We start from the raw sequence: 12,551 nt of genomic DNA on the forward strand, positions 1-12,551 counted from the left end.
AAATTAAAAATGATTAAAGGTCAAGTACGGTGATTTTCCTAAAACTTGACTTTTACACAGAAAAATGTCTGTCGTACATTTATGGATTTATCGCTCGTAGCTTATGACGTCATCTGAGACAACTTTCGATTGCATTGATAGGGTTTTATAGTATTTACATAGAAAAGTCCTGTATTTATGGTACAATGCGCTGCTTTGAACTGCAATGTTAAATCGGGACAGGGATTAAGTATGTTTCTTTTCCCAAAAGACCTTAAATTTCGAAGAATTTGGACACTGAAACTGAAAGAGACACTGAGATTTGTGACAAGCCACGAGGATCAGTGAGTGATACTTTAATTAACGAGGATCAGGTTTCCATCAACCCCGACGCATCATACTGTTTGACTATAAACAAAGTGCAAAGGGATGATTAACTGGACATCCTACAAAACAAGTCGAAGGATGTATTTTAATTATATAAAAAGGTCAACCCAAATTAAGGGGGGATGCAATCCACCACTGAATGCTTTAATGCGACATTGTATTCAATGGGTTTGCGATTGCACATAAAAATTAATGTCACCCATTACCTAGTTCAAATTGATTTTATTTCTTTTATTAAATGAAATATCTTTCGAATATTTTCGTACTCATACTATATTTATAAGGGACTCTCATTTCATTTCTTCACTATATATATTTTGAAAAAATAAGATATAGTAAGAATGGAAATGAATTTAATTTAAAAAACCCATTTTGATAAAACCTTATATATTAGGTCAGTCCAATTTACAAAAATTTTTCTTCAAGTTCACTATGAAAACAAGTACAAGTTTTTCCTTTTCCTAATATGGTTTTAAGTGCTACATTAATTAATACATCATGAATCATTAAGGCAAAATTTCACACCTCAAAATGCTACATTTCGTTAACTTTGTGCCGTAATATTTCAATGTCGCATTTGACGTGTGTTGTGAAGAAATTGCATGTACTAATAGGTTTAATTTACATTTTATGATATTGTATCTACATGTAGATGTTTTTCTTTTTAAAAAAAGGGGGGGGGGTACAAATAACGTTGTGCACAATAAGTTTTTTTTTCTTCTGTCTTTTGTTGTTCTTTTTTCAAAAAGGCATTTTTCAATTAAATATATATCTAGCTAAACACATTATAATCTGAATCTGATCAATCTCATACTAGTAAATTCCATTAAAAAAATACAAACGTGAGAATCAATCTAGTTAAATACGCTCACAATCGCTACAATAGAATATACGGCGAGTATCTATGAAGTCTGATTTTGATTAGCCTAAACTGTGTAAAATACAAAGGTTATCTTTTGATAGAACATTTTTTCCAATATCATTCCCACTTTTCTATGGACTGGCTCGGTAAATAATTTCTAACTGAGATTCCTCTGAGATATTTGTCGAACATAGACTATCGGATGGTTTCGAAACGGGTGCAGGTACAAATATAAGAGGTTGAATCCCTAAACTCAAGTGTATCTACGGTATTTCGCCGTCACTATCCACGGTGTTGCTAAAACTAGCAATTTCTCACAGAAATTAAAACGATGATATACAGGCGTAAACAACTACAATTGTCTCAGATGACGTAATAAGAAAGGGCGATAATTCCTTCATTCGTTTCTATAAACAACGATTTTGGAATAGGTATTTTGCGGATTTACCTGGATTTTAAAAAAATGATAAACACATCAATAAACTTTTCAAAACGGGTTTTAATGAATTATAAACTTTATTTTCAAATCTATTTTTATTACACTTGACCTTTAAGGTATGAATTGTTACTGAAAAATCAGTGAAATGTTAATTACAAATATTCTTGGCACACTGATTTAGACTACGGATATCTCCGTTTACCTGATCAGGATATAGGTTCACAGCAGGTGTGACCGGTCGATAAGGGATGATTACTCCTCCTAGGCAACTGATCCCACCTCTGGTGTGTTCAGGAGTCCGTGTTTGCCCAACTATCTATTTTGTATTGCTTATAGGAGTTATGAGATTGATCACTGTTCGTTATCTTCACCTTTCATGAAGGTTATCAAATAAATAACATGAAATAAATTAGAACCATTAAAATGATGCAGGAAAATCGCAAACAACATGTACAATAAATGTGTATTTAGCAGACAGGTTTGTGAATGGTCTTGTATATGCAATGAAGTCATTGAATGATCATTGAAATAGGAGGTGACAAAATGAGTATTGAACACCAAGGGTAACTGAATGGTCACTAAATGTAACTGAGTGATAGCTAAAAGGTGACTGGATATGACTGAATAATAGCTAAACAATGACTGAATGTTCACTAAGAGGCTACTGACTGATAACTAAAAATGTTTGAATGATCACTAAAACTTAACTGAATGATAACTAAAAGGTGATTAATGAATGAAAGATAAATATGACTGAATGGTCACTGAAATGTGCTTGAATGATAACTGGTCACTGAACAGTAACTGAATCGTTACTGAGAGGTGACTAAATGATCATTCAGAGGTGGCTAAATGATCAAAAAGTGGTGACTAAATGATCAAGTAGAGGTGACTGCATGATGAAGTAGAGGTGACTGAATGATCAAAGAGAGGTGACTAAATGATCAAGGAGAGGTGACTGAATGATCAAAGAGAGGTGACTGAATGATCAATCAGAGGTGACTAAATGATCAAGTAGAGGTGACTAAATGATCAAAGAGAGGTGACTCAATGATCAAGGAGAGGTGACTGAATGATCAAGGAGAGGTGACTAAATTATCAAGTAGAGGTAACTGAATGATCAAGGAGAGGTGGCTGAATGATCAAGGAGAGGTGACTGAATGATCAAGTAGAGGTGACTAAATTATCAAGTAGAGGTAACTGAATGATCAAAGAGAGGTGACTAAATGATCAAGGAGAGGTGACTGAATGATCAAGGAGAGGTGACTGAATGATCAAGTAGAGGTAACTAAATGATCAAGGAGAGGTGACTAAATGATCAAGCAGAGGTGACTAAATGATCAAGTAGAGGTGACTAAATGATCAAGTAGAGATGACTGAATGATCAAAGAGAGGTGACTGAATGATCAAAGAGAGGTGACTGAATGATCAATCAGAGGTGACTAAATGATCAAGTAGAGGTGACTAAATGATCAAAGAGAGGTGACTGAATGATCAAGGAGAGGTGACTGAATGATCAAGGAGAGGTGACTAAATTATCAAGTAGAGGTAATTAAATGATCAAGGAGAGGTGACTAAATGATCAAGTAGAGGTGACTGAATGATCAATCAGAGGTGACTAAATGATCAAGGAGAGGTGACTCAATGATCAAGGAGAGGTGACTGAATGATCAAGTAGAGGTGACTAAATTATCAAGTAGAGGTAACTGAATGAACAAGATGAGGTGACTAAATGATCAAGGAGAGGTGGCTGAATGATCAAGGAGAGGTGACTGAATGATCAAGTAGAGGTGACTAAATTATCAAGTAGAGGTAACTGAATGATCAAAGAGAGGTGACTAAATGATCAAGGAGAGGTGACTGAATGATCAAGGAGAGGTGACTGAATGATCAAGTAGAGGTAACTAAATGATCAAGGAGAGGTGACTAAATGATCAAGCAGAGGTGACTAAATGATCAAGTAGAGGTGACTAAATGATCAAGTAGAGATGACTGAATGATCAAAGAGAGGTGACTGAATGATTAAGTAGAGGTGACTAAATGATCAAGGAGAGGTGACTGAATGATCAAGGAGAGGTGACTAAATGATCAAGGAGAGGTGACTAAATGATCAAGTAGAGGTGACTGAATGATCAAGGAGAGGTGACTGAATGATCAAGGAGAGGTGACTAAATGATCAAGGAGAGGCGACTGAATGCTTACAAAATTTATTGAATGGTCACTGAAATGTGAATGCCTGCATGCATTCAGTCACTAAATGGTACCTTTACATTTCAACTGAAAGATATGAAAACTTATATATATACCTCATTCAAATTTCGAACAAAATTAGGATAAATATACTCTGAATTTTCTGCAAAAGAATGTGTCATGACATTGATAACGTTATAAAGAAATAAGATTTCAATCTCTGTGAGTGTGGCGTGTTGATTGCATAATCCCTGTTGATTGCATAATCCCCATGCTTTATCTATATTGCAAATAGGTACATGCATACTGGTGTTCAAGTATATGAATTTCTCGTTTATTTAAAATGGAAACGAATTGTCCCTTACTCGTTCGGACATTATTTGTTCGCTCGGACATTACTGTTACAACGGCAGATGTCCCAATGTATAACAGGTTGGTTGCAGGGTGGTTTACTGTATCAATGAATTCTTTTGTCAGCACATTCCATTGTAGATAGCCATACAAACAATAAGGGTCAGGGATGATTCTAGATGTGTTTGGCATAGTTATAAGTGTATTATGCTGCCCAACAATGCAGATTACACGCTACATGAAACAGCATGACGTAAAAGTAATATTTATAGAAAAACTCCGAATCACTCATATATGAAACATGTGAGACATTGCGGGAAAAATTAAACTGATCTGTTAATAAGTCACAATTTCCTCTCTATTTTCTTCCATAGACATTCTTGAACAATACATATATAATATTAGAAACAATCCCTCTAAGATAATATAAATAATTTTTTTTCTATTCTACAAGTATACATACATTTACAATTATTTTCCTTTATTTGCACGTGACCTGAGTTATGTGGGCTGCACTTACAGTTGGTGACTTTTCCATAGGAGTGACAAATGTTCGACAAGACGTAAAACAATCAATCAATACAAGAAATTCACACTTCACATTCAGTCCCACTGCTATCCATGCAGAACTGATAACTCCAAAGCAGAACTGACATAAAAGCACAATCGGTGCCCACTAAATTGGGGCGCTAACAGACGACCTGTCGTTACCCGCTATGCTAACAGTACTGAGCAATGATTGCTAAGCAGAATGCTTAGCATTCAACAACCAAAATAAATATAATTAGTGAAACTTAAAGTTATGATATTGTTCCTTCTTCACAGATATGTGTCCACATGATATTATGTTATCTTATAAATGGATTGATTTGAATTAATCAATTGAATTACACTCTCCCTACATAAGACCCTAAAACACTTACATAGATTAGTAAATCTCAAAACTAAAAGATTAAGCTAATTTTCATCAAAAGATAGAAATAAAAAAGGAATGTGCACACCATGATACAAATGCATACAATGTACAAAGATATGCAAGTTTCGAAAATTACTTACATGGAATCTCGGTTTCTGAATCCACATTCAGTTAATTATACTCTCACTATACAAATCTTATCGTTCCGGCGGATTCGTTTACCGTGACTGTATTCTGCATCAAAAACTGAATCTGCTTTGCGCATGTCATAGTTACTGGCAACAGAACATCATCACCGTACTGCTACATGCTTGACGGCTGTCGCGCGTCGTTCTCGCCATAAAATGATTTTAATTGGTGGTACATGTAACCCACAGCATGCGGTCTGGAATGTTATGTGTTTTGAATACGGTACACAAAATTACAAATTGACATAAATACTCGATACTAGTACACTGTAATATGGGACTCACACCGATATTGTATTTAGGGTCAAAAAGTCAAACGAGATTATTATTTTTTTTACGGGTTAAATTTCGAAGAATAATGGTATTGGGGTTTCTGTTTCACACTTGCGTTTTTACTGACAGGCGATCCCCGTTCGTTTTCGTCACCTTTCTTTCTCTCACAGTATGGACAGTACATTAGAGGCTTACATGTATATCCTTTTTAAAACATTGCATCTTTTGTTCTAAGAATGGACAGGTGCGCAGTTTAACCCATTCACAATGATTATTATGAATAAAACTATTTCAAAATGGTCTGCCAATCTTGAATAGAAGTATGTTTCTTTTGTTGACTTTAATATTGGACAGAGTCAGATAGGTAATCGTGGATATCTTCCCCTGCAAGTGTTTTATATCCATTCACTTTATAATATTCAGTCATATCAACCCGTCTTCCTCTCATGAGGAGAGCATTTACATTGCACAGTCAAAGTTTAAGAATGTTATTGAAAGTATTGCAAATATTTATGAAGGATGATAAAGCTATGGAGCTACATTTTGAGCTGAAAAGCATTGTATGTTTTAATATATTGGATGAGGAACACATTAATACCCAACAAAAGAACCCAAGATGACCATTTCGTGAAATAAAGTGAAATTATTCTTGGAAACGAAAATGATAATTCAGAATTAGGAGATGCTAATAAAGAAAACAACAAAACAATTTATTGTGAAGAAGTTTCGGAATGTGCCTCTGAATTCAGCTAAATTTAAATACAGCTATGAAATATGGCTTTCAAATCAAGGTTTTGATGCGATATAATAATGGCCGATGTTTTTTTTTTTAAATGTGAATTTTAAAGTTGAAACAGAAAATTATACTAAGGGGAAATATTCATTTAAGTGTTTAACTGATTTTCCGATATCTATGTTGATATAGGTAATCTAAAATTAGATTTGTTTCTGTTTGACGAAAGTATTGTCTTTCTCAGCCTACTTGAAGACGCATAATACGTTATTGGGTTTACATTACACTGTCCAATAAGTTGAAAATCACTGTCCAATATTCTTGATAAAGGACAGGTACTGTCCTTTATTGAAAATGTTGGTCAGTAATGCCAACTTATTAGACACTTACAGGCAACTTTTTAAAGTGGACTTTCTTCTATTTAAAAACCTAAAACAACAAAGGATTACAGAACACAAATGTTTTAAGAGATTTTAAAATGTCTGCATGATAAATTTCCAACACAATCACTTGCCATGAAATTCGTTTTTCTATATCATATACAGCTTCTCCATCGTCAACTTCCCATATTTATGTAGCAATATTCCATTATCACCTGTATATGGTGTTTATATCTCGCAACTAATTCGATACGCAAGAGCTCGTTCTGCGTATAGTCAGTTTTAAATCGAGGCAAGCTACTGACACACAAATTGATGGTACAGGGGTTTCAACAGTTTCGTTTAAAGTCATCATTTCGCAAATTCTATGTTCGTAGTAAAGATATATTTGCTAATACAACCTATCATTGAGTCAAATGCTGTCTGACGTGTTTCATACCGATTGTTAGGCCGTTCTTGGTACACTGACTTTAACTACGGATAACTCCGTTTACCTTATCAAAATATAGGGCTCAGGGCGAATGTGACCAGTCGACAGGGGATCCTTACTCCTCCTAGACACCTGATCCCACCTCTGTTGTGTCCAGAGGTCCATGTTTGCCCATTCTCTATTTTGTATTGCTTATAGGAGTTATGAGATTGATCACTGTTTGTTATTTTTACCTCTCATACAGGACATCATCCATTGGACACCACAAAGTTTCATTGGAATACTTTTTATACAGATTTTTTTATTTACACAATACCAAAGAGATTCATTCCTCTGCACCAATGATAATAAATGGATAAGCCGATAGACTGTTTGATTTTTCAATCACGTCTTCAGTTAACATCTTTTTGACAAGTTACGGAACTCTAGATTTCTTGGTTAATGGTATTCGTCGGAGTTGTTTGTGGGTGTAGCTGATTGTCAGTTCGGTGTTATGAAATTGATCACTGTTCGTTATCTTCACCTTTCATTACTCCTGTTTGACTGAGTGCTTGTAAACACGTCATTGTATTTGATCAAAAACTCATTTAGCATTTCCAATTGATTTTCATCCAAATTGACACATGATTCAGGTAGTAGACTCGAAAAGTGATCCGGAATTTTATCATCTGGATAAGAATAAATATCCTCATTTATTGTAACAGCTTCGCAGTGACCAACTGACTGATGAAGTTTTATTGATTTGCAGACTTATATGAACGTTTGCCTTCGACACATCTGCTACAGCTTTCCCTACTATCAATTTGTACTTTACAGTGAATTTCTCCGTAGAAATGACAAGGTCGGTCGTATGTACCGACGAGGTATCTAAAGCTTTTCCTTGAAGTAGTATTTCACTTCCAGCCAGAACAACACATGTATCTAACAGTCCTAAAACATTGAATGTAGTTGCATGAAAATGCTGAACATTTCACAATTTATCCATTCAATTCAAACTGGCAGGTTTCGACATCAAGAACACATCTGCTTTCAAGAGATAAAATCCAAGCAATCTGTTTATGTCCCCACCAATGTCGAAAATCCAAAATCCGTGCTGTACACTTGCAAGAATAACCTTCAATGTCGTGATCCCTTTTGCACAAATAAATTTGCCATCAGCCATCTTTGTTTCAGAGGATTTTTCTTCGGGGGAGCGGATTCTTCTGTAAACACCGGTGTTAATGATAGCGACATAGGCACCCGTATCTACAAGAAATTTTACAGATTCGCCATCAGGTATATATAACCATCCACATACATACCAGACCCGGCTTTCGATATTTGAGAAGATCGCTGAATAAATCCTAAATGAAACGAAATCGCCTTTGGAACTGTATATGGGATCATTTTAGAAAGAACGGCACAAAAGCTAAAATTCATCGAGTTTTGGTAAGGTAAATTCAAATCCAACGCCTGTGCTACATGTATTAGATGTTCTTGTTATTTCCTACCAAATTTCAACGAATTGAACGTTCCTCTGATATTTCTGCCATACATGTTTCAATATCAGCAGCACTGAATGATCTTTCATTTATAAAACCCTGACTTACATCCTGCACCGTTGTTGTAGTTCCCCTGAGTTACATCCTGTACCGTTGTTGTAGCTCGATGTTCTCAATGTTTTTCTGTCGTATTCAGCACAACTAGCTCACGGAAATTGTTCTAACCTTTCGATGTTCTAGCTGAACCCCTATTTTCATGTTGGAGTCGGTAATAGCGTGTAAGAAATTATCCCAACACAACTTTTCCCAGTAAATCTCGTGGATCATTAGGGTACACATTTCTACTCAATCGACTCATATGTTGAGCTAACTCGTGAAGTGATTGATCTCTTTTCTGGACGAGGTATGTTTGGATGAACGCGGAAAAATTCAGTTTTATAATTAGATCCGAAAAAACAAATAAGTACAGTTGAAGGTTGTTTTCCAGGCTCTATATCAGCTAGTACTGCTTATGCACCATCCTTTAACGATGACAATTACTATTGCTTAGAACATGGACGGTCATCAATACCCGTTGCTTGTCGTAAGAGGCGACCAAATGGGGCGATTCTTCGCAAGAGTCCGAAAAAACCAAAGCCCTTCGTTACAGCAGGTATGCCACGATAAAAAATATCTCCCTGCTCAAAAGCCGTACGCGCCGAGCATAGGCTTAAGTTTGGAGCACTGAACTGACAATGGTCACGTGACATCTCCATAACAGTGGAAAAATCCTCAAGCAGGACGTTAAATTATATCCAACCAGCCAATCCTATATTATCCAATCCATCTATCCCACATGAGTTGAAACATGGCTTTGTAATCATCCCACGGCTCAGACCCATCATATCCAGCTGGACGCAATAGAAGTTTAATGAGTTATGAAAGGTGAAGATAACGAACAGTGATCAATCTCATAACTCCTACAAGCAATACAAAATAGATAGTTGGGCAAACACGGACCCCTGGACACACCAGAGATGGGATCAGTTGCCTAGGAGGATTAAGCACCCCCTGTTGACCGGTCACACCCGCCGTGAGCCTTATATCCTGATCAGATAAACGGAGTTATCCGCAGTCAAAATCAGTGTGCGAAGAACGGCTTAACAATCGGTATCTGATACGTCATTGGTCGTCATTATAACAATTACTGTTGTTTCGTAGTGCCGCTGTAGTGTTTTTTGATTTTTTGATTAAGTGCAGCACATTCCTCTTACATGTTGAATCCCATTAGGAGGGGATGTTATTGTTCCTATCCCTGTATGTGTCCTGCTTCGTCTCATTCCTTCAGGTATCTAAATCTAAATCACCTGCCATATCACTGGTAAAATCATCCCACCGCTCTCACCAACTAGAACTATCCTAGTGGGACTAATATCCCCCGCGGGGCACATTGGATGGGAAAAATAGTGAATTTGTGCTCAATGAAGAATAAACACTTGCTTTTGACGTGAAGATTGTTGAGAACAATTACTGTAAATGGAAAATTATATTCTGCAGCGGTGTGTTACTCAGAATATTGAAGATATAGCTAATATGATTTCTGAATATTACATGAATAAGTACTATTAAGCTTACATGAGCCAGAAAACAACACATATATTATTAACAAAATCCTCCACAGACAGATGGGCAGACAGACAGACAAATGGACTGATCAATGATTCCTTTATGCCCTCCCCTGAACTAATGTGATAGTATCTGTGAAAGTACAGATCATTACAACATCTCAAAGAAAATGACTAAGACAATGAAGTTGAAAAAAAAAAACACCTGTAAAATGAAATATCAATAATTTCCTTGAATGTTAAAGAATCTCAATAAAAATGAGAGTAGCACAACTTCACTATGTACATAACATATACACAGTTTGAATCAAATCTGTTTATTGATTTTTAAGATACACTCTGGAAACTTAACAACATCCCCTCAAAATGAAAAAAAGAGTATCCGCAACTTCCTTAGATATTCTAAAAACATCTCAATCAAAATAGCAGGTGCACAACTTCGCTTTTCATATAAGATATACATAAAGTTTTAATGAAATATGTTCATTGGTGTTAAAGATATACTCTGGATGTCTACAGACAAACGGATGGATAGACGGACAACTTGGTTTCAGTATACCTCCCAACTTCGTTTGCTTGGGTATAAAAATTGTAGCGAGATACTGTTCAAGAATTAGGATATACACACCATTATACACAACAGTTATCCTGAATTTCAAATACACGGCGTTCAGTTTACATAGCAGTCCATCTACTTACAGTGCAGAACTAACATCCACATAGCAGTCCATCTACTTACAGTGCAGAACTAACATCTATCTGTATTAAACTCCAATACAGAACTGACTCAAACTTCAAGGTTCCAAGCCAAAATCGTAAAGCACCGAAAATCATCAAACGTAACATGAACCTCTATATTCATACGAGAGAACAACGGTGACCACTAGATTGAGGCGCTGTCACGCGATATCTTGTTACGGTGACCACTAGATTGAGGCGCTGTCACGCAATATCTTGTTACGGTGACCACTAGATTGAGGCGCTGTCACATGATATCTTGTTACGGTGACCACTAGATTGAGGCGCTGTCACACGATATCTTGTTACGGTGACCACTAGATTGAGGCACTGTCACACGATATCTTGTTACGGTGACCACTAGATTGAGGCGCTGTCACACGATATCTTGTTACGGTGACCACTAGATTGAGGCGCTCTCACATGATATCTTGTTACGGTGACCACTAGATTGAGGCGCTCTCACACGATATCTTGTTACGGTGACCACTAGATTGAGGCGCTCTCACACGATATCTTGTTACGGTGACCACTAGATTGAGGCGCTCTCACACGATATCTTGTTACATGTACCATGATAATACAAAAAATGTAGAACAAAGCAATAAATGCCAAACACTCATGCATTCAAGATACACAAATAAACAGAAAAGTGGAACTCAAAATTATGATAGTAAACTAACACTGTCAAAATAGCAGACAGAATTGACAATTTTAACCAGACTTATACACGTATTGATGACATGTTTAAATTACATAAGCTTGTAAGTTCGGGTTCTTTTGTCTCCTTTACCAAATCGCATGCAACACATTCGTACCTTTGTTGGTTATGAAATTCAAATGATAAGTCACCTACCTGATTGGTCAGCTAATGAATTCAAAAGCCACAAGTCAGATCAGGACAGTCACTATATCGACCGGATGTGCAATTAAAATCGTTCTGTTTAGTCTTACAAGAACATCTGTCTGTTGACCACCGTCCCAGCGTAAATAGTAGATTTAAAAGTCAGTGGACTGCGACCTCGCTATTTAAAGCTTTTGTAATATTTTCAATAAAAACCCTATGCATGGAGATATCCTACATTCTGTGAAGAAACTGGCCAAACCCCGTTAGAATTATTGAATGGGTTTAAATTTTACCAAACATTAAAGTTTTTACCTTCGGTTTAAATCTTACAAAATACAATGGGTAAAGATTTCATTGAATGAAGTTTTAAAGGCTTGTTTAGTAGTCACGGAATCATAATCACAATAAGAAAGCTGGTAGCGGGGGTACGAAGGATAAAATTCGCCCAAATTATTTAAAGTACCCACACGGCTAATCATCATGATCTACATTTATTGCGAGAATGTAAAAAAAAAAAGACCTTGGGTGGAAGATTCTCCATTTGGACCCTCAAAATAGAACTCCTGTTGACTTAATCTAAATTAAACAATATTTTATTCTCAAATAACTTAATGGGATTGGGCAACAGGCATAGCCTATTTAAAATCTGCTCTGATGTATATTCAAGATATCAGGGACGATCAAGGCCTTCTCCATTGAGACCCAGACAGGGATCGCTCTGATCGGACACATCTCCCAGGTCAGACATTCCGT

General features: G+C 36.3%; 1 protein-coding gene across 3 annotated transcripts in view; it reads right to left on the minus strand.

The window, feature by feature from the left end:
- Positions 1 to 11,919, minus strand: part of LOC125664241 (solute carrier family 22 member 4-like) — a 31,143-nt gene extending 19,224 nt beyond the window's left edge. For 2 of the 3 annotated variants that reach the window (XM_056152561.1, XM_048896918.2), the window contains exon 1: positions 11,808 to 11,919. The gene's annotated coding sequence lies outside the window, so the exon portion shown is untranslated. Of the gene's footprint in view, positions 1 to 5,264; positions 5,394 to 11,807 lie in introns of those variants that run through there. The other variant, XM_048896917.2, reaches the window with a different exon arrangement.
- Positions 11,920 to 12,551: the final 632 nt, after the last annotated feature.

The sequence above is a fragment of the Ostrea edulis genome, chromosome 1 (genome assembly GCF_947568905.1).
Source record: "Ostrea edulis chromosome 1, xbOstEdul1.1, whole genome shotgun sequence".
In the NCBI taxonomy this organism is placed as follows: Eukaryota; Metazoa; Mollusca; class Bivalvia; order Ostreida; family Ostreidae; genus Ostrea; species Ostrea edulis.